Genomic DNA, 21,628 nt, shown 5'->3' on the forward strand with positions numbered 1-21,628 from the left:
GCACCTAATTGCATGTTGGAAGGGACAGCCTTTTCTGTTCTCTGCCTCCACCTGAGTGGCTTCGTAATTGAAAGTCCTTCTGTTTCTCCAATCACCTTCAGCAGCTACGTGCACATTACCCATCCAGTTGGCTATTTAAATCAAGGTCGAAGAACAGTCCCTGTGGGAAGCATGACTGGCCAGCAGCTGTGTTGGCCCGGCCAGCAGAACTTCAGCTTGATCCTTGGCCCTGCCCCAGGGCTGATAAAGCTTTTGCTGAGCTTTGGATTTCCCCAACATTTGAGAGCAAAAGGGAAAGACTGGTTTTATCTGCCCTGATTCAGTTAACATTTCTTAGTGTGCTTGGGCCTGCTAACTTGCTTTGGGCAGGAAGGGAGTGGGGAGCCCTGGATCCGCTCCGGGTGCACATGCTTCCAGCCTGCTTCAAGTTGTCCAGCAAATGTTGACCAATATTCCAGTGACACAGACCAGACATACTGGGTAGGCCATACTACCCAGGGAGTTGTCCACCCCCACCCCCGCCCCGTGCCCCTCCCCAACACACACATACCCCATCCCCTTCTTTTGCCAAGAGGGCAGCTAGATCTGAACACCAACTTGTCTCTCGTCAGCCCAATGGCATGACAGGGCACAAAGGGAGCTTATGAGCAGGCGAGCAGACCGCAGCGTGGACCTTCGGGCCACAGCGCACTGCACTCCCCCCAGGGAGCACAGCAGCCGAGCCCAGATCAGAGCAGAGAAATCACTCTCTTGGGGTTGATCAAAAGTATTTCATTCCAGCCTCTGTTTTCTCAATGCTTTGCTGTGTTTCTTTCGAGTGGGCAGATGGCAGGATCCTGGAGGTGTAAAACAGATACCAAAAACAAGATGATTCAAGCAGACGGAAGATGTATAAACCCTGCTAGATCATCGCGATCTTAATCAAAAGACTTGGCTTCCCCTCACCCCCACTCCCCTGGCCAGGCTGTTTAAACTTTCCATGCCTCTCGGTCTTCCTTCCTCCCCACCCCCTTGCTTTCTTAAAAGGACACATCATTAGATAAATGGGTCCCTTTGGGACTGTGGCTGGAAAAACTGCTGTGATTTTTGCCTTTGGCTTATTTTGAGGGCGAACCCAGTTGCGAGGCTTGCGAGCAGGACCGTCTGTGCTCTTTGAGTGGACGGAGGAGGCAGGCATGGAACGGGAGAGGCGAGTCTTGCTGGGGCAGCTGGTGACGGTGGCATCCAAAGTGCAGGAACTGTGCCTAAAAGCGAGAATTTCAAGTTCAGCTGTGGTTTACCACAGTGTCCTCGTGATCAGTTGAGTGGTCAGATGTCAGGGGTGACTGAAAAGAAGTTCATTTTCCCACAGTGAAAAGCAAGCGAGAGAGAGAGACACTTCACCCATATGAAACGAGGTTTTTTTTTGGTTTTTTTTTGGTTTTGCATTTTCAAGTTTGGCTGGAGGAGCCTTGGACATGCACCATCATCTGGGTGACTTGTGTGAAAAAAGCTGAAGAAGAAACAACGGTTGTTGTTTTTGAGCAGCTCAACCTTGCACCCGCCTCCCTTAAAAACAAATACAAGTAGTCTTTCGTGATGTGATTGGTTTGTCCCATGATTCTCTTAGTGCAAGAGATCTCCTTCTGTGTGTCTGTTCTGATGGTGTTGGGGCAGAAGCGAGCAAGGCACAGAGGGATGTCGGGTGACAGGTTCGGCCACCATGTCCTGTGGCTCGAGAGCTGAGCACCAACGAGACCGTCTTCCTTCAGCCCGTGGGGAGCCTGGCTTTGTGTGGCAGTTGCACCATGGTCTCATCATGCAGCACACGTGTGTGCAGGAAGACTGGGATTCCAAGAGTTAACGTGTCTTCTGTAATGAGAAAAATGGTTCCAGCATAGATTTCTCCTCACTGGCCTACTTACGTGTTACTGTGTATGTGTGTGTGTGTGTGTGTGTGTGATTTTCTCCCCTCCTCTGCAGACACTATTCTTTCTTCATGATCTCATAGCCTAAAATGTCTCCTTCTTAACTTAGTGGGAGGGACTGCAAGGCTCACCACCCTGGGACGGACGCTTTCTTCCAATCAAGCCTGGCAGAAAAGAGCTGAAAATCTCAAAGGTGAAAATTCAGTGCATTACGTCATTGACTGACCGAAGGCTTGATTTGGAAACCACACACCAGGCAACCTCAAATCCCAGCTCCCGGATGCCTCTCTCTCTCTCTCTCTCTCTCTCTCTCTCTCTCTCTCTCTCTCTCTCTCTCTCTCTTTCTCTCTCTCTCTCTCTCCCTCCCTCCCTCTCCCCCCCTCTCTCCGTCCCCCCCCCTCCTTCCCCACCCCACTCTCTGTCTTTCTGCTCGGAATGCATGCGTCCCAACCCAATCTCCTGATCTGACAGTCTATGCACCTTGAGCAATTCGGTGGCTGTAAAATCCCCCTGCTGACTTTGTTTTGGCTGGAATTACAGCCCACATATGGGAGCATTAAGCTAAACCATCACAGAGCGAATAGCGTGCCTCTGTGCAGCGGTAGGCAGAGCCGTTAGCACAAGGTGACATCATCGATATTCCAGGACTCCAGGTCTGCAGTGCAGAGCGGCTTCCTTGCCACACATCAGAGGCAGAACCTGGATCGGAGACAAAAACAACTCTCCTTTCTCATAAAGATCTGCTCTGGGGCTCAGAAATATGCATAAGGGCGAGCACTCTGAAATGGTCCCTTCTCCTTGGAGACCCATCTGATTTTCCAAATCCAATCACAAACTTTTTAATAGCATGTCATGAACCTCTCAGCTCATTATTTCTCTTCAAAGCCCTCCAGCATGCCAGCGTAGAGCCTGTGAAGTGTTGTTTGATGATGTGCTGCCCCATAAATAAGGACATCCTGCTGCCCTTGTCCGCAAGCCGATCCAACTCGCAGTGACCCTGGAGCGCAGGGCGGTGCTGCCCCACAGGGGTTCAGAGGCTGTAATCTGCACGGAAGCAGTCTGCCACTCCTTTCTCACGCACAGCAGCTGGTGGCCTTGCGTCACAGCCAAGGACTTAACAACTGTGTCACCAGGGGTCCAAATAAGCACATAGGACTTGCTAAAATCCACTGTTCATTACGTCTGGCTTTCCCACCAGGAATAATACTGCTAGACTTTCAGGGATATGTGGTTCATAGCAATTGCTCTGAATTGAGGGTTAAAAAAAATGTAGGTAATATAACAGATTTACCACGTTTTATAAATCCTGTCGTATTTTCCCCTCTCACTTTCCTAAGGTTAGGACCCTGAATCAAAGAGAGTAGGGACACAGACAAACCCACTGAAATAGCAATCACAGTTTTAACCATTCTTTGCTGCAGGAAATCAAGACACTGGCTAATTTCTCAGGTCTCTCACACCCAGCGTTCTCGCTGAAGTTTTAAAATTGTCAGCAGACAACCATTTTACACCCGTAACCAGCCATGAAGGCTACCACACTGGATGGAGGTTGCTATTGTAATCAAATAAAATGCACACAAGCTAATCCGACGTGTGTTTTGATGAATTTCTTTTTATTATATAGTAATTAGGCAAAAGAAGAATTTTTTTAAAAGGTAAGAGTTGCCCCAAATAACTGTCATTTGTATTATTTGGTTGCAGATCATGGTGCAGGGAAGATGGGTCTTGACCAGAGCCCTAAACATGCTGGGGTCTTATTCTCAGTTCCCGTCCCTGCAAGGTCGCTGGGGGAAATACACAAGTGTGCAGAGAGAATCAGGTGTGTAAAGGGACGTTTGTGTTCATACACTGGGCTGTGCACATAAGACTGGTTGTGTGGCCCTAGACAGAGAGCCTACGCTTGCGACAGATGATGCCCCAGAAATAGCGCCCACAGAGTTCGGGATTTGCTACCGGAGTGCATTCTGTGGCCTCAGGGCAATGGTCTCACCTGGGGAGCTTGTTAGAAATGTTTAATCCCCAGCCCCTAACATCTTCATTTTAGATTTGCATCATAATAAGATCCTGATGACCTGGATGCACATGACGCCCATGCATGTATGAGAAGCAGAGGCTCAGTCAACTTGCTCCTGGATCTGAGGTTCTCAAAGCCTGATCCTCAGAACACCAGATAAGCAACAGCTGGGAAATGCAAATTTTAAGGTCCCAGTACAGACCTATTGAACCTGTAATGAGAATGAGGTCTAGTATTCTGCTTTTCAAAAAGCCCCTCCAGTGATGTTTATGACGCTCAAGTTCAAGTTTAAGAGCCGTTGCTGTTGTTAGGTGCCATTGAGTCAGTTCCGACTCATAGCACCCCTGTGCACAACAGAATGAACCAGCACATGATCCCACACTGCCCTCACAATCAGCCCCAGGCCAGAGCCTATTGTCCAGTAGTTCTCCAACTTTAAAAGCCATCCGAATCATGTAGGGGACTTTACCTCTGTGATACTCAGGCTGCACTCCAGATCAATCAAATCAGAATGTATTGGGGGTGAGACTCTGTTTTAATAATTTAAAAAAAAACCACCTCGTCGGGATTTCATGGTGCAGCCAACCTTTGAAGTGACTGTTTCTTAAACACTGGTGTCTATGGGGATCAACAGTTCATTGTTCAAACCACGGCTCTGGCCCTATCCTACTTCGCCAACCTGGGTCCCTGTGAATTCTGAGGACAACCCAGATTTGAGAACCACTGACCGCTGCTACGCCAAGCAGAGTCCAGAGAGCAGCAGCAGTCTTCTAGTGAGAGCGGCTGGAAATGCAAATGCCCTGCCCACTGCTGACTCAGAGGGACCCACGGATCAGTGTTTACAGCTCTCTGGGGGGTCCTGTCACCCAGGGACAACTGAGAGTGATGTGCACTACGCTCCCAATGTGTCTGCTCTTCAGAGTGAGATGATCAATCCCAGGCTGGTGAAAAAGGAAGGCGACAGAGAAACAAAACGAGGATTTGATCCCTCACTCCCTTACCGCTCTATCTCCAAAATATGTGGTTCGTTTAGCATTTCTGATTTGGGCAGGCTTATTCTTTACAGTTCAGAGTTGGGGTGGGAATAAAGAAAAGTGGAGTTGTAAACTCCTCCTGAACTTTAAAGGCAATTGTACTTTGCAGTTTTGTTTTCTCTGTCAGGTTTTTGGTATCTCTGAATAGATGTGCCTTGATAGTGTTCCATGTCCTCATCTGCACCCAGGCTTATAGTGCTCACACTAGGTCATGCAAGCACGCAGGGCATTATTTCATTAACTTCCTCGAGTCATAATGGGAGGCATTTGGATTAGTAGCGTCGCAGAGATTGTAGTGAGTAGACAAGCACATCGATAGCCACAGCATTTCAGTCGTAGTACGTCCCATGGCCATGGAGGAGAACCGTGGGGTGATATAAGAAAATGCAGGCCAACCCCAACTTACGCAAGTGTGACATGAAAGCTGGGTCCTGATGGAAGGAGAGTTAATCAGACCAAGAAGTAGGAAGGCTGCTACTGAGTCAATTCAGACTCATCGTACCCTACAGGATAGAGTGGAACTGCCCGTGGGTGTTTCTGAGACATTAACTCTTTAGAGGAGTAGACAGTCTCATCTTTCTCCCATAGAGCAGTTGGTGGAATCAAACCACTGACCTTGTGGTTGACAGCTCAATGGCTAACCCAATATGTCTTTGGAGGACTCCTTGATTTTGGACTAGTGAGAGCTATTTCAAAATTTTGACTTCTAAAGCCATAAGATAATAAATGTATGTAGTTTTAAGCCATGGAATTTATGGTGATTTGTTATACCGGCCACAGGAAGCTAATAAGCTGCTTAATAAGTGTTAGGGATTTAGATTTTTTTCCATTAAGTGATGTTCATTTTATGATTAGGAAACTCAAAAGAGATCTGCGTTGCATTTATAAATCTAGTGCCTCAGTCTAGAGTCATTTTCACCTCAACATCGATCTAGTATTCTGAAAAATAAATGCTATAAATAGTGGCTGAAAGCATAAATTCTTACAATTTAACGGCCTAGGTTCCTCAATGCAAGCATTACTCAAAACCCAAGTTCCTGCCAGGGAGTTGTGTCCTAGGGGCCTTATATGACAGGGGAGAACCACCCCTGAAATGGCCACTCTTTATGGGAACAGGGAGCCTCATTTTTCACCCATGCCATGGCTAGTGGATTGGAACTGCTGACCTTGCCACACTATGCCACACTTTCTAAAAAGGAAAGAATATGTTAGCAGGATAATGCATGGTTATTAGAATTAACTGGAAGGGTGAAGGGTACACCCTAGTCTTTAATTGGTATCACATAGTTCTGCCAAACAGGGTGTTTTTTCCCTAGTCTTTTGGCAATATTTGGTCAATGGAAGATATTGATAAAAGGTATTAAGCTGGGTTTCAAACGGGTCCATTTCAGTTTGACCTCTGGCTGAGAGTGTGTGTTTCCACCCACCCTCGCTCACTTCACTGCCATCACATCCGTTCCTGTTCTGGTGCATGGAGTCCCTTTTGGATAGGGCCGAACTGGCCCTGTGGGTTTCCGAAACAATAAATCTTTATGGGAATAGAAAGCCTCATCTTCCTCCTGAGGAGTGCCTGGTGAGTTTGAACCATTGACACTGTGTAACCCATTACCCCACAAGAACTCTTTATTCTGAATCACAGTGTACATTTTAACACGATCACCAGGGGGTTCTGATGTGTACATTTGCTCTGTTAAAATCCTCTAAGTATCACTATCCCTGTGTACCTGCGAATCACCTAGTGATCTTGTTGAAATGTAGATTCTGGTTTAGTATATTTGAGGTGGAAAGGCAAATTCTCAGCAGGGGACCAAAGCCCTGGTACTAAGGCAGGAAAACTAGAGACACCTAGTTATTTCTTCTTTGCGTGTGGCACTATCTTCAACACTGAACACCCCAACTTAGAACTGAAACGAAAATCACAAACTGAGAGTGAGGTCTAGCATTCTGTTTTCAAATGGCCTCGAAGTGATTCGGGCCCCATGAACATTTGAAAACACCTCATCCAGACAAGAAACCCCCCAGCTTTAATGTGAGTCGGTATCACCCCCCCTCCCCACTCAGACTGCACTCCAGATGAGTCCCATCAGCATCTTCAGCAAGGGGACACCGGCTGCAGTCGTTTTGAGCTTCTCTGAGGATTCTAGTGTGCACCCAGGTCTGGAATCGCGTGCTTCTTAAACTGTGGGTCACACTAGAATCATCGGGAAAACTTGGTAAGCCCTTGGTCCAGGCACTTCTCCCACTGCTTCCTCCTTCACGAAGATTGGGCATGGTCCCCTGGACACTGAGCTCGTCAGAACAAACGTGTGTCTTTGTCGCCAGAGTTTAGAGAAGGTTGTCCCTCCTGCCATTGCTAATGGTTGAACTGTCTCTCTGTCTTATTTGAAGTCAGTCTTCTAGTACTAGTAGGTTTGGTTACAACAAATCACCCCAAAAGTTAGTGGCTTAATATCACCAATATGCAGGTCAGGAATCTGGACAGAAACCTGGTGGGAATGACACCCACATACACAAGCAGACAGGCACAGTGCTAGACTAGCATATTTTGCTGTTTGACCGCCATCTTTTGATGGTTTACCTGAGTGTGAAGTGCCAAAGATGGGGACACTTAAGCTGGGGAGGACATGAGAGCTGAGGGCTGAAATCAACTGAAGGGTTGTTTACCTACCCCGAGATTACATGACTTGCCCATGACAGTCACCCTGCAGTATGGCAGCCTCAAGGCAGTTTGTCCTCTTAAACATGGGGGCTGAGATTCTGAAGGCCTGTATCCCATTCAGCCAACAAGCAGAAGCTCCCTCTTAGGCCTTAGTTTCTGTCCTCCTCCTCACCAGTCCACCCAGATGCGATGGAGTTAAGGATTCTCAGTGAGTCATGGAATTTGGAGGACCATATCTGAATCACCAATTTATAGCATGAAATTGCTCTGTTTCACCTCCTTAGAATGCTTTCAGTTTTCCTAATTGAATTCTGACTACAACATTCCGTTCAATTATTTGCCTTATTAAAATTCCTTAAATCCTACTGATTAGAATTGGTCGCTCCCACCTCTGTGCTACCACGACACCCATCATAACATTTGAATAAACTGTGTTAGAGTCACTTGCAATTTCTCTCCCTCACTAAACATCGGGCTTCCGGAAGGGCTAAAGCCTCATTTATCTCTGTCTGTTCTGTCCTTAGCACATTCCTTGAACATGACAAATGGTAAGATCTATAAATGAATGGACAGGTAGTTGATTATAACCCAACTGATCTCCAAATCCATTGTGCCTCTAAAACCTGAGAGAATAATTTAGAAGCCTTCATATAACTCTGAACCATTTTGACTCCTGACCTTGTAATCGGGGCTCTGGTTGAAGGGTTGGGGAGATGGAAACACTGCCTTCAGAAGTGTCTAGACTTAGATGGAGGATATATCAGGAAGCAATCGCTTCACATTTTTATATTTTTAATAAATATTTCTATGGATTCTTGTAGCAATACTTTTGTTTTTTGCTCACCCTACCCTTTGCCAAATATCAGGCCTAGGCCAAGGAGAAGTGTAAGGGGATCATACGAGAGTATTCCTCCCATCTTAAATGTAAAGTATCTTGAAACAAAACAACAACAACAACAACCTTCCTGGTAAACAATGTTCCATTACACTTCTGTAGATACCCTTGGTTTTGACTGGCCTCAGCAGAGAAGCCATCGATCCCCAAGTGTTCGGGCTCCTAGCCTGCTCCACAGTGCTTCCCTTCCCTCCCCTTGCCACGCCCCCACCACCCACCCCCCAGCCCCGAGCCCTTTTCCATCTTTGCTGTCTCCTCTCCTTCTGCCTTGTCATACTTTACTCATCTCTGCTTCCCCGGCTGTCTGGGTACTCCAAGACCCAGTACTGATGGGTACTCTACATATTTCATAGACTCTTCATCCGGACCTAACTTGTTTTGACAGAAGGAACTGGTGGAGCCAGAAAGTCCGTTTTGTAACAGTTCCTAGAAGAGGGAAAACCTTGGCTTTCGTTTGTGCGGGGGCGTACCTTCCTCATCTCTTCCAGCACTCACACCGACACATCCTCTGTGCTTGCTAGGTCTGCACACTCCACTCACAGCAGGACTTCTTGATGGGGGATGGGCCAGAGCACATTGCTGGAGCATCTAGGGTCTTTGTTTTATCCTTTATCATCACCTGCCAATTCCTTTACTTCCTGTAGGACCACCTTCTGCTCTAAGAAACCTTTCCTGACCCCTTGAATGCTTACTGCCATGGAGTGGCTATTATGACTCACAGCCACAGACAGACTAGCATGGCCCCTCTGGTTTTCTGGATTTTAACTCTTTAAAGGCGTAGGAAGCCGTCTCTGTCTCTGGTGGAGCGGCTGGTGGTTTTGAAATTGCTGACCTAGTGGTTAGCAGCCCAACATGTAACCCAACTCGTATGTCAATGTGTGGTTACGTTTTTCGGGGCTGTGCCAAGTACCTGTAATTAATCCTGTGAGCAGATATTATCCTGTATTGTAATTGTCTCTCTAATTATCTTTATCCCTTATTCAACTACAGATGCCTTAGGGCAGGACTGAATCTTATTCATTATTCATACCTAGTGCCTAGCACCGGTGGTATGGTGGTCTGTGATCTGCATGGTCGGCAGTTCAAAACCACCAGCAGTTCCTCGGGAGAAAGACTAGGCTTTCTACTGCCGCGACCAGTCAGTCTTGGAAACCCACAGTGGATTACTGTGAGTGACCCTCGAATCAATGGTGGCGAGTGTTTCTTTTCATTGTTATTTGTTTGTCTGTTGAGTGCCTTGCACCCTGCTTGGAATATTTAAAACCAACCCAGGGCCATGGAGTTGATTCTGACTCAATGCAACCCTGAGGGACACACTAGAACTGCCATATTTATGGGACAGACAACCTGATCTTTCACTTTTGAAGTGGCTGGTGGTTTCGAACTGCTGATCTTGTAGTTAGCAGTCCAGCTCGTAGCCCATCATGCTGCCAGAGCTCTGAAGTTAACGTTGAGACCCCAGCTCTATAGCAGATTTGGAGTCCCGAAGGCTGCAGAAACACGAGCATAGCTGCATAACGATGGCCGTCCCTCATTGACAGTTAAGGGCTTCCCTTTGGACCACAGCAATGGGAGCAGAAAGCAGGAGCTTCCAGCACCAGAATGCACAATCTCCCAAGCACCTGGTCCTAGGGCACTTGAGCAAAGCACTTAAAGCAAAGGGAATTTTTTCTGAAGCTTCGGCCTTACATCGCTTTGCTGAAGATGAAAGTGTTGAAGGGAACATGTAGGCAATGGTTGGGGTTGGCCAACTTGAACAATTTCAGAAACACTTTCTCCCCAGCCGCCTGGACTGAGGATGCCATTTGCTCACTGCCCTACAAGGCCTCTGTCGCTGTCCAGGCAAGAGTCTCAGGGGCCGGTCTCGAGGGTAGGAGTTAAGCTCTTGCCATACTCACAAAGTTGCTTCTAAGTCTTTGGCTTTAACATGACAGTGACCATCTGTCCTACCCGGTCCCGGAGGGGAAAACATTAGACTCCACGGCACATTGATAGTCAGGTTAGAAAAAGCACGATGCCAAAGGCTAAATGGAAAGCCTTTTCCTGGGTTATCCTGACTGTATCCTAGGGCGGGAACTGAGGATGGAGTGCCAGAGGGGCTCGGTTTCTCTTGGGGTGGGCAGGGACATATTTGTGTCTATAGAAATGGCACTACAGATGTCTAGAGGGCCTTTGGAAGTTGGCATCAGCTTTGCCATGAAACCCGAGTGATGCCCTTTCACAATGCCCCCCATGCCTTTTTTGGTGTGCAAGGGAGTTTTCCCGTAGCTGTTCAGTCTCTGGCCTGGAATTCACTGATGTTCTGTGAAAACATGGTGACGGTTTCAGGATTCTGAACCAGATTGTTGTTTTTCAGGAAAAGAGGGCCTCGGTATCTAACAACTCTAAAGAATAAGAAGCTCATGTCCAGTACCTTTGGCTCTTTTCTGCTGTCTCCCACCCCTCCTTTTGGCCTGTCTGTCTGCCTGGGGCCTGGCTCTCAGCCAGTTGTCAACCAAGCCTTGATACGCTTTTAGATGGTAAAGGCTCAAGGGTTATTAATCTTCACAGGAGATTTCCCATATTAAAGAAAGTTCTGTTATTAAGTCAAAGGGCATTTAAAAATCATCACCTTAACATAAAAATAATCTTTGTGTTCTCCAAGCATTGTTTGTTTTTGTTGTCTTTATAAATGAGTAGACTTACACTCTTAGTGTAAAGATCCCTGGTGGCAGAGTGGTTACATGTTGGGCTGTGATCCACATGGTTGGCAGTTCAAAACAACCAGACTGGGTTTTCTACTCCTATAAATACCTACAGTCTCAGAAACCTGCAGGGGTCACTATGAGTCAGCGGTCGACTTAAAGGCAATGAGTTTGGCTACGGTATGATCACAGTATTATGCAATACTTGGTTCTCTGTTACCCAAGGAAGGGCAATTCACACACATCTTCCAGTTTCTAAGTGACCCAGTTTCATGATCATAGTAGTGTGAAGGCAGTGTCGACAGTGTTTGCTCATCTATTCATAGGCATGCCCCTTCTATAGTTAACAATTGGACACTGCTGGTTATTTTGTAGCTCTGCCCCTGTTCCTACTGAGGCCTAACTACCTAACATGGCTCATTTAATCGGGAGTATTTCTATGTGAAAGATAAGTCATTCTGGGTCTGGCAGGGCTGGATCAAGGACAATGTAACCAAGAGGAATTCCTGAAACCCAAATGAAGGCTGCACATGATAGTGGGACAAGAGGAAAGTACAAAGAAATAGAGGAAAGTACTAGGAGGCAAGTACTAGGAGGCAAAGGGCATTTATAGAGATCTAAATATAGGCATATACAGATGTAAATATATTTATTTATGACGAGGGGAAAATAGATCTATGTAGATATATTTATAGGTTTAGTATTAAGGAAACAGATGGAAAGTGGACCGCTACTCAAGTACTCTATCAACACAAGAACACGTTGTTCTAACAATTCAGCAGTCCGAGATACTCACCTTCCTGGCACAATCACTGAAGACAATGGGTGCACAAGCAAATGTGGTGAAGAAAGCTGATGGTGTCTGGCTATCAAAAGATATAGCATCTGAGATCATAAAGGCTTAAAGATAAGGCGGTTATCTAACTAAGAAACAACAAAGCCCCCATAGAAGAAGCACACCAGCCTATCCCAATATGATCACTGAAGACAAAGCGGGTGCATAAGCAAATGCTGTGAAGAAAGCAGCTGGTGCCCAGCTATCAAAAGATATAGTCTGGGGTCCCATAGGCTGGAAGATAAACAAGTGGCCATCTAACTGATAAACAAGAAAGCCCACCTGGAAGAAGCACACCAGCCTGTGAGATTACAAAGTGTTGAAGGGATCAGGCATCAGGCTTAAAAGACCAAAAAAATCATAGCATTGTGAATGAGGGGGAGTTCAGAGTGGGAACCGAGGGCCCATCTGTGGTAAATTGGACATCCCCTTGCAGAAGGTCCATGGGGAGGAGATGAGCCAGTCAGGGTGCAGTGTAGCAATGATGAAACATACAATTTTCCTCTAGATCTTGAATGCTTCCCCCACTCCCCATCATGATCCCAACTCTGCCTTACAAATTTGGCTGGACTGGAGGATGTGCACTGGTACAGATAGGGACTGGAAACACAGGGAATCCAGGACAGATGAACCCCTCAGGACCAGTGGTGAGAGTGGCGATACCTGGAGGGTGGAAGAAAGGTAAGGGAAAAAGGGGGATCTGATTACAAGGATCTACATATAACCTCCTCCCTGGGGAATGGACAGTGGAGAAGTGGGTGAAGGGTGATGTCGGAGGGTGTAAGATATGACAAAATAATAATAATTTATAAATTATCAAGGGATCATGGGGGAGGGGAGATCTGGAGGGGGGAAATGAGGAGCTGATACCCAGGGCTCAAGTAGAAAGCAAATGTTTTGAGAATGATGAGGGAAACAAATATACAAAAGTGCTTGACACAATGGATGGATGCATGGATTGTGACAAGAGTTGTACAACCCCCCAACAAAATGGTTACAAAAAAAAAAAAAGATAAGTCATTCTGAGTCCTTACCTAAGCAATGTTTAATTAAAGCCTGGGAAAAGATGTCATGCTTTCTTGGTGACTCTTCATTTTGTGCTATCTACTGGATTTCACCTCGGAGTGATCCTATGTGGAAGCGTCTTAGGGCCTCATAGAATTTCCAAGGCTGGAATCTTTTTGCATCACCAGGTTTGGAGTGGCTTGTGAGTGCAAACTGCTGACTTTCAATCATCAGCCAAGTGCTCCACCATCGTGTCACAAGGGTTTCTTACATGTCAGGGTAGGAGCTAGGGAATAGATACTCTCCATCCGTTATATGGCTCGGAGGAGAGAAGAGGCTCAGAGAGGAGAGTGCAGTAGATATACGAAGTAAGGCTAAGCAGGGCTAAGGGGATGATACCTTCCTGAGGCCCAGGGCTAGTCCTGCTCTGGAGGTCTATGATACCTTTGTATCTCATGCGTTGCTTAGTTGGCGTTCATTTTAATCACCTGTAACCGAAAGAGTCCAAACTAATTTTCCTGATGAAGTTAATATTGACTACACTCCACTTTTACTATGTGCCAGATATCTTGAATCCCTACACCTACCCTATTAGATAACTGAGAGGTGGTTAGTCATTTCTCCAGTATAACACAACGGAGTGAATTACAGAACTGAGATTTGAATTCTGATCAGTCTGATGCTGAACCACGACGCTGTGGTGGCCTCCCAAAGTACATGTGGCATCACAGAGGTGGCATGGAAGCATGACCCACCTTGCTTTCCAGGAAGAAGTTCAAACACTTTAGTCTTCACAGCTTGGGGCAGAAGTTCTTCCCAATCAGCCCTTCACACCATGCAGTCGATTCTGCCTCTCATCCCGCGCCCACCTCAGTCCTGTAGCTCCCTGAGAGAGAGGCCAAAGCGCCCGTAGGAGGTCCATGTCTTTCCCCAGTAGCTAGCACACGTGTGTTGAGGCAGCTCCTTGCATCCGGTCAGGTGTGGCTAGCAGTACATTCTCAAGGCTCCCGCCTGTTGCCACAACCCCATGGTTATACCACCTTTCTTTCTTTCCGGGTGGCGTCCGCTTCAGCCTGCCATGTTGTTCCGATCACTCTGTGAAACATCAGAGGACACTGCCGATGGGCTTAAAACCCTCCTGCAGCTTCACGGCAAATCGAATGTCATTTCGGACCCCTTAGAAGTCACATTTGAGGAGCTTCCCAAAACACTGCAGACATTAAGCCCAGAGGAGAGGGACACTCCGCTTGTTGTGAAAACTTAGAGGTGGGAGCAACTGGCTCTGTCCGCGGAATTGGATGAGGCCACACAGAACAATTCATTGTGAAGGCCAGAGAGCTTTCTCCCCACTTAATGAAAGCAAAGTCACATGTTTTCATCTACCGTGCGAACCCATCTCTTGGGAATCCATGGGAATTGCCAGGCTATTTCTCCTTCCCTCTCCCTTCAGGGCCACAGGATGTTAGGAAGAATCGGATTGGTTCTAAACCCTCATATTCAGTAACAAGTATTAGCTAATCATGCACGTGTATTGCCTCAGCAAAGAGAATCTTTGATTGGAGATGATTCCGCCACATCGTTCTCTCCAAGTGTCACGCAGTTTGTCAGCAACAGCACCCAGGCCTGATGGTTTGCTCGTGTGACTTAGAATCCCAAGGGAACCATCTGCCATTGGTGGGGAAAGTAGCAGATAGAGGGCAATCGATGACAAACAGGAACTGTGACTACACGCTGATTTTTTTCCCTCCCCCACCCAGCATGGGTAGAGTGGAGCAAGTTAACAGCTGGAACAGAGAGGCAGCACAGAGTACGGAGAATAAAGTTTCAGGAAAAGCAGATCAAACCAAGCCATGGGATTTATTTATTTAAATGCCTTTTTCTTTATATTTTAAAAGTGGATGGCTAGGCATATCGTCAGTATTCCCAGGGTAGAGATTTTGCGTTCTTGCTCTTGATCTTGGGGCAATGCAGAAAGCAGTTTGCGAGGATATGGTCACTCTTTCCCTTTACATAACGCTCATAAGGTGTAGCCAAATCAAATGTGTCACCAATGAAATTACCAACGAGCGCACCACCCGGCCGTCTCCTGTGAGCGCAGTTCACCGAGGAGCCGGCGCGCGTCACAAATCCACATAATGTTCCAGAGCGCTAAATGTGGAGCTCTGATTTAGCTGACAGATGTTTAAAATCACATTCAGTTGGACAACTCCCCGAGGAGGACACAGCTGCAGATGTGAACGAGAGCAACTTCTTCCAGTTAAGGTCGGCGGGAACTCAGCCTAAAACCTTCTGTCTCGATCTGCCTTCTTCAGACAGGATGACAGGGGAGAAGGGAAATGTTCATGCTGATTCCACCCAACTTTGGGCAAACCTCACCCCCTTGTTGGGCTGCTGCCAAGGTAAATGCAGAAACTGTATCTTTGGGGAAGGGTGGGGTGGGTCCACTTACTCCTAATTGAGAGCAGAGTGGGCTAGCCCTCTGCAGACGGGCACAAAGCCAGATTTGGGAGTCTGCTTTGCCCCTCTGGTGGCATCTTAGGCGCAGAAATGAATATGAATCTTGAATTTTGCATTGCAGGATCAGTTCTTCAAGTGTCAACCCTGTTAGCTAGGCTGAAGTCCATGCACAGAATGAGGATAGAGAAATGGTGGTGCCCCTCTTCACTCTTTGAATAACTCCAACATTTTATCCATTTTGAAAAAAAAACCCAACAAAATTAAAATTATTCTAGAATCTTCTTTGCAAAATCACATATTTTAGACTTGTTTCAAGTCTTAGACAAAAATAGATTTGTTGAGAGAGAGAGAGAGAGAGAGAATTTGATGTGGGAGACTAGTGACCTTTGGTATTTTGTGTGTAAAAAAAAAAAGAAAGAAAGTTCGATGTCAAAAATTTCCCCACTGAGCTTGTATTGTTTCTGTTCTCTTTCTGTGATTTTTTCCATCGTCCATCATTCCTCACATTCAAAATCAGTTCTGTATTTACCCAAAAGAGATCTTGACATAGTTATGCGCTCATCCTGATGGCAGCCTCAAATCAATGCAAATTATAATGTCAAGATGGATGTGATGTGAGTCTAAGTTAGGTGATTGTAGAGCAATTCTAGGATGGAGCCTAAGGGACATGCTCATGCGGTGAGAAGAATAACAGAAAGGAATGAATGAAAGTCGTCTGCCACACTCGTCTCCACCAGGGCATCTCAGCATGTGTCTTAAGCAAGAGCACCAAGACTTCTATCTCATTGCAAAGTCTGTATAAAGGCATCCTGTAGAGACCACAGAACGCACCCAGAGGAAGTCAATGGGTATCGGGTTAGGATAACCGAGTAGGGTTGGCTCACAGTTTGAATACACTGGATGAATAGATATTATGTGAAGTGGGTAATAAACTGGGAACATCTCAACCCAAGCTCAACCAATGCCATGAATCCCTGGAGCCTGGTTTGTAAATGTTCAGAGTAGAAAAAAGATTCAGGAATGGAGTGAATGAGGGAAAGCCATGAAGGGATTCTCAGTTGGTGCTTGTGTGAAAAGTCATAAAAATCTTATTTCTTAACCCCCGGCAAGAAGTTCCTTTGAGTTTATGACTCAGGTTATGAGATAATATTTCAAGGCCTGTGTTTTTGTAGAGTGGAATATTATATATCAATCCTTTATCATAGATGACTCTGGGAGGGTGAGATTCTAAGAGGTCATCATATTTTAACTTAAAATAGCCAACAAAACAATTGAATCATGTACACTTAAATACATACCCCTCACTTAAAACATTCTTTACATGAAGATCCTGGAAACTTTATAATCAACTGGGCAAGCTCTTTAACATACATGGACTCCTGCTTCACCCTCGCAGAGGAATCGTAGTATTTCTCGGAGAATACTATGCAAACTTGAGAAGTCAGAAGGGGGTTTGGAATGCAAAAGGTAATTGCTATTGTTCTTGGTATTGAAAGGATAGTTTATAAATATTGTTGATTGACTGCAATGCTGATACTAATTCTCATAAGAGATTCCTTTAGATATGAATTTTCCAAAGATTTGGGCACTGAAGATAAATGTTCAGGTCTGTGCATTCTAGTTCCCATCAAGTAGAAGCTCATTTGACTTCCTGACTCCATGTCCCTTATTTTGAAACCTTTGGGAAGATCAGTTAATTTCTCTGAGCCTCAACTTTTATGGCTGTACAGTGAGGAAGTAGCAATGTGTTCCCCTTAGGTTATGGGGTGATACATGAGGTAATGTGTATAAACTGTGTATCCCTGCTGTACATTCTAATTATGACTCTTCATTGGGAGCTCTCCAAGCTAGGCGCAAGGATTGATGACTGTATTTATTCTGCCTTATTAAAGAAAAACATGAGACAAGGGGGAGAGAATGGTAGTGGAGTTTAAATTCCGAACATCCCATTTATAGAAGGCTATGGATGACCGTGGAAGCCCTAACTCCATTTGCAGGATCCCCATTAGATTAAGCCTCTGGTGAATCACTCTGAACACAGTTCAGGGATGGAAACAATCTTGCTATCAGACAGAGAGCATTGTAAATTTGATTATGGCAGATGTAGTTAGGTTAAAGTGTAACATCTTATTATTTGATCTCCCTTTTAGACCCACCTTTTTTTACTTTATTACTTATTTTAATTTTTCCTCATTTTATCGGGAGCTCTTATAAATGTCATACAGTCCACAGTTCAATCACATCAAGCATATTGTACAATTGCTGCCACAACCAGTTTCAAGACATGTTCTTTCTTCTTGAACTCCTTGATATCAGCTCCCCTTTATTCCCTCTCTCCCCACCCCCCAAGAACCCTTATTATTATTTTCCCTACAATTGGCTGGGTTTTTTTTGGACATATCTTACATGATCCAATGTATCCATTCACATACAATTCTGTTGTTTGATCTCATCAAGTAGGGTTATACAGTCATCAAGCTATCCACCCCCTATGTGCACCCCGCGCCCCCCCCCACTTTCCCGTGCCCCAGGAAACAATTCCTCTTGTTACTCTTTCTGAAGGGTTATCTATCTTGGCTGTCATGTACCAAACAATCTCACATCTACAAATGAACATACACAAATATAACACGATTAATGAGGTAAAATTTAAACAACATAACAGTAAGGGAAAGAAATATTAAAGAACTAGAGCACAGTTATGTGGTTCATCAGTACCATACCACACACTGGACTTATCATCCATTACTCGTGGCCCTTCTGAGAGGGACTGTCCAATTATCTTACAAGTGGGTTTGGGGTCCCCACTACATCCACGCCCCTTCACAGCAATTTGGTTCCTTCTTTTTGAACTTCTGATACCTCTTCCCATCAACACATCATGATCACACAGGCTGGTGTGCTTCTACCATGTGGGCTTTGTTGCTTCCCTGCTAGATGGTTGCTTGTTTAACTGCAAGCCTTTAAGACCCAAGACACTGCTTCCTTGTTGTATTTGCATAAATATATATATACAGACACACACATATATATAAACAAGTACACACATATATATTTTTGCCTTTTTCTTTTTTCCTCCTGCCCCACTATCATGTTTAGCCATCATTCACCTCTCAGTAATTCCTCTCAGATGCAACTTGATTGATCAAACATGACCAGAAGAGCTGCACCCTCCTCACCATCAATTTTAGAACCTTACTGTTCCCCTGAACCCATCATTGTTGGCTCTCCAGTCCCCTCCCCGCAATTCCCTCCCATGGCCCCCAGGAACCGTTAGACCAGTCGCTGTCTTCATAAGTTTGCCTGTCCTGCCTATTTCATATAGATTCACCAAATTGAAAAAACAAACAAACAAACAAACAAACATAGAGATAGTCCCAAGATTAACATGGATCCTAACATAGAGCAGGTGAATATCTCCATTAAATAGAGAGAAGAACATGTTGTAACTGTCAGTCCAGGCCCCCTTTCTTCCAGAGCTGTACATCCCAGGTCCTGCTTACCTAACAACACGTACACCCTTCAGCATCTGTACCTGATAAGCAAACATACTAACCCTCCTCATTGCTAATCCTGATGTCAGGGATGCTTCCTCCCACTCCCCCATCCCCTGCCCTCCCCCACCCTCAGTTATGCTGTTAGACAATCAATGTCCTTTTGATCGATTTAAAGGTGTTTCCATTTTTTATATTTTCTGCTTTTCCATTGAGGTTTTTCCTAGTCATTGTTGTTTTGTTGTGTGGTTGTTTCTTGTTTTTGTTGTGTATGATTTTCTGTGTATGAAATCCAGGATAGGTAAGTCTATAGGGACAGTAACTGGATTATTAATTACCTAGGGACATGGCAACGGAGGTTGTGGGGAGATGGAAAACTAACCACAAGGATTATGAGAGAGAAGAAAATGTTTTGAGATTGATTTTGGTGCTGATTGCCCAACTCTTCCTAATGATTGAAATATTGTGTGATAGGTGAATTATATACCAATAAAACTAATATTAAAAACCCAGAGGCGATGAGATAAGTGATAAACTCCACAGCTGCAATGTGAGATAAGGTGGTGGTCAGAAATCATCTCAAACCCTCAACGCTGGCCTTTAGCCTCTATGAAAGGTTTGGCCATCTTTCATGGCAGCACTCTCACCTTGGGAGTCCTGTAGGCTGCTTCCATCCTTGTGATGTTGACTGTGGATAAAGGATTCCACAGGGATTCTGGAAGGGAGGCAAGATAGTGCAGTCTCTAATGCTCTGTTATTTTTAAAATGTCAATTGCTTAAGCTACAGAGTATTCTGGGAGCCCTTGACTTCCGTGATCATTTGTTATGTGACTGCAATCATTCTATAATTCTAAGTATCGCAGTCGCAGTAGCAAATGCTATCACAGTTTTGCTCCTTAGCATTAAGGTGTGGTCTAGTCTACACTAAATCATTTTAATCCTCACAAAAAGATCGGTGTTGTCCTGGAGAATATGCACTGATCCTGGTCTTCCAAATTAAGAAAACACCACCACTGCCTCTGGCCAACCCCCCCTTCATGATTTCTTGATTAACCAATTGCCCCCAAGAGAAACGAGTTGGGTTCTTTGGGTCCTGCCGTTGCTTCTCCATGGCATCACTCTGATTTTCTTTCGATCCGTGCTGCGTGGTCTTTTTGGCTGGCTCAGTACTGTTCTTCATCAAACAACTTCTTAGCTCCGAGGCAACTGTGCCAAGGGCTTTATCTACATCATCCCATTGAAGCCTCACAACAACCGTGGGAGGAACGATATGATTCACCATCTTTTCAGGTGATGAAAGTAAGGCTGAATTTGGATTTGAACTCAGTGGATTTTTAAAAACCTTCTCTAAACCATCAACTATGATTTTTCATAAGGGCCATCAAATCTGTTCCTACTTAAAGGAAGAGCGGACTGAAACATTGCCTGGTCCTGCGCCATCCTCACAACTGTTATGTCTGAGAGGCTTGTTGCAGTCACGGTGCCAATCCATCTCGACAAGGCCCTTCCTCTTCTTTATGGACTGTCTACTTTACCAGGCCTGATATCCCTGTTCAGGCATAGGTTTCTCCTGAGAATATTACCAATGCACGTGGGATGAAGTTTTGCCATCCTTTCTTTGAAAGAGCATTCTGGAAGTATTTCCTCCAAGACATATTTGCATGTTCTTCTGAGAGTCCACGATATTATCAATATTGTTTTCCAATACTATAAATCAAATTCATCAATTCTCCTGTGGTCTTCCTCATTCAGTGTCCAACTTCCACATGCACATGGAGCGATTGAAAATACCATGGCTTGGATCAAGGTCATCTTAGTCGTCAAAGTGATGTCTTTGCTCTTAAGGACTTTAAAGGGATCTTTTGTTGCAGATTTGCCCAGTGTGACACATGGTTTGGTCTCTTGATTGCTGCTTCCAAGAACATTGATTACTCATGGATCCAGCAAGATGAAATCCTTTACAACTTCAAGCTTTTCTATTTTTATCATAATGTTACCTACTGGTCCACTTGTGAGAAATTTGATTTTCTTTACCTTGGATTGCACTCCATACTAGTGGGTGCTGTCTCTGATTTTCATCAGCAGGTACTTCAAGTTCTCAACAGGCCTCCCTCCAATCCTGATGCCTTGTCCCTCTGCATATAGTCCAGCTCCTCGGGATATTTGTTCAGCATATAGACTGAATAATTATGGTGAAAGGATACAAACCTGATGTACACCATTCTTTATTTTAAAACACTCATTATTCCTTTGTTCAGTAAAGACCATAACTCGGGCTAGTCTAGATTCCCATAGCACTACTCTTCCCAAACCTCATGCGAAGGGAAACTTATTTAACCTCAATTTTTGATCTGTAAGATGATGAGTCAGACAATGACGTGGTATTGAATTTAGACTTCGTTCTACCTCCCTAATTTCAGTGCCTTACTAACTCATTGATACTGTTGGCCAAAGAGTTGACTTGTTTCAAATAAAAATTTATGGAAACCATAGCAAAGAACAATATGTGTTCCAGACAGTTCACGAATGAAGACATCCAGGTGTCCAGTAAACACATGTAGAAATGTTCCTGATCACTAGTCATTCCAGAGATGCAAAGCAAAATTACAATGAGAAATGACCTCACACTGGCCTTGATAACAAA

The 21,628-nt window shown here is 45.0% G+C and overlaps 1 pseudogene; it reads right to left on the reverse strand.

Annotated features, from left to right (window-relative positions):
- Positions 1-1,035: 1,035 nt before the first annotated feature.
- The window catches only part of LOC142428625 (26S proteasome regulatory subunit 4 pseudogene), a 36,950-nt pseudogene continuing 16,357 nt past the window's right edge, over positions 1,036-21,628 (reverse strand).

The sequence above is a fragment of the Tenrec ecaudatus genome, chromosome 16 (genome assembly GCF_050624435.1).
Source record: "Tenrec ecaudatus isolate mTenEca1 chromosome 16, mTenEca1.hap1, whole genome shotgun sequence".
In the NCBI taxonomy this organism is placed as follows: domain Eukaryota; kingdom Metazoa; phylum Chordata; class Mammalia; order Afrosoricida; family Tenrecidae; genus Tenrec; species Tenrec ecaudatus.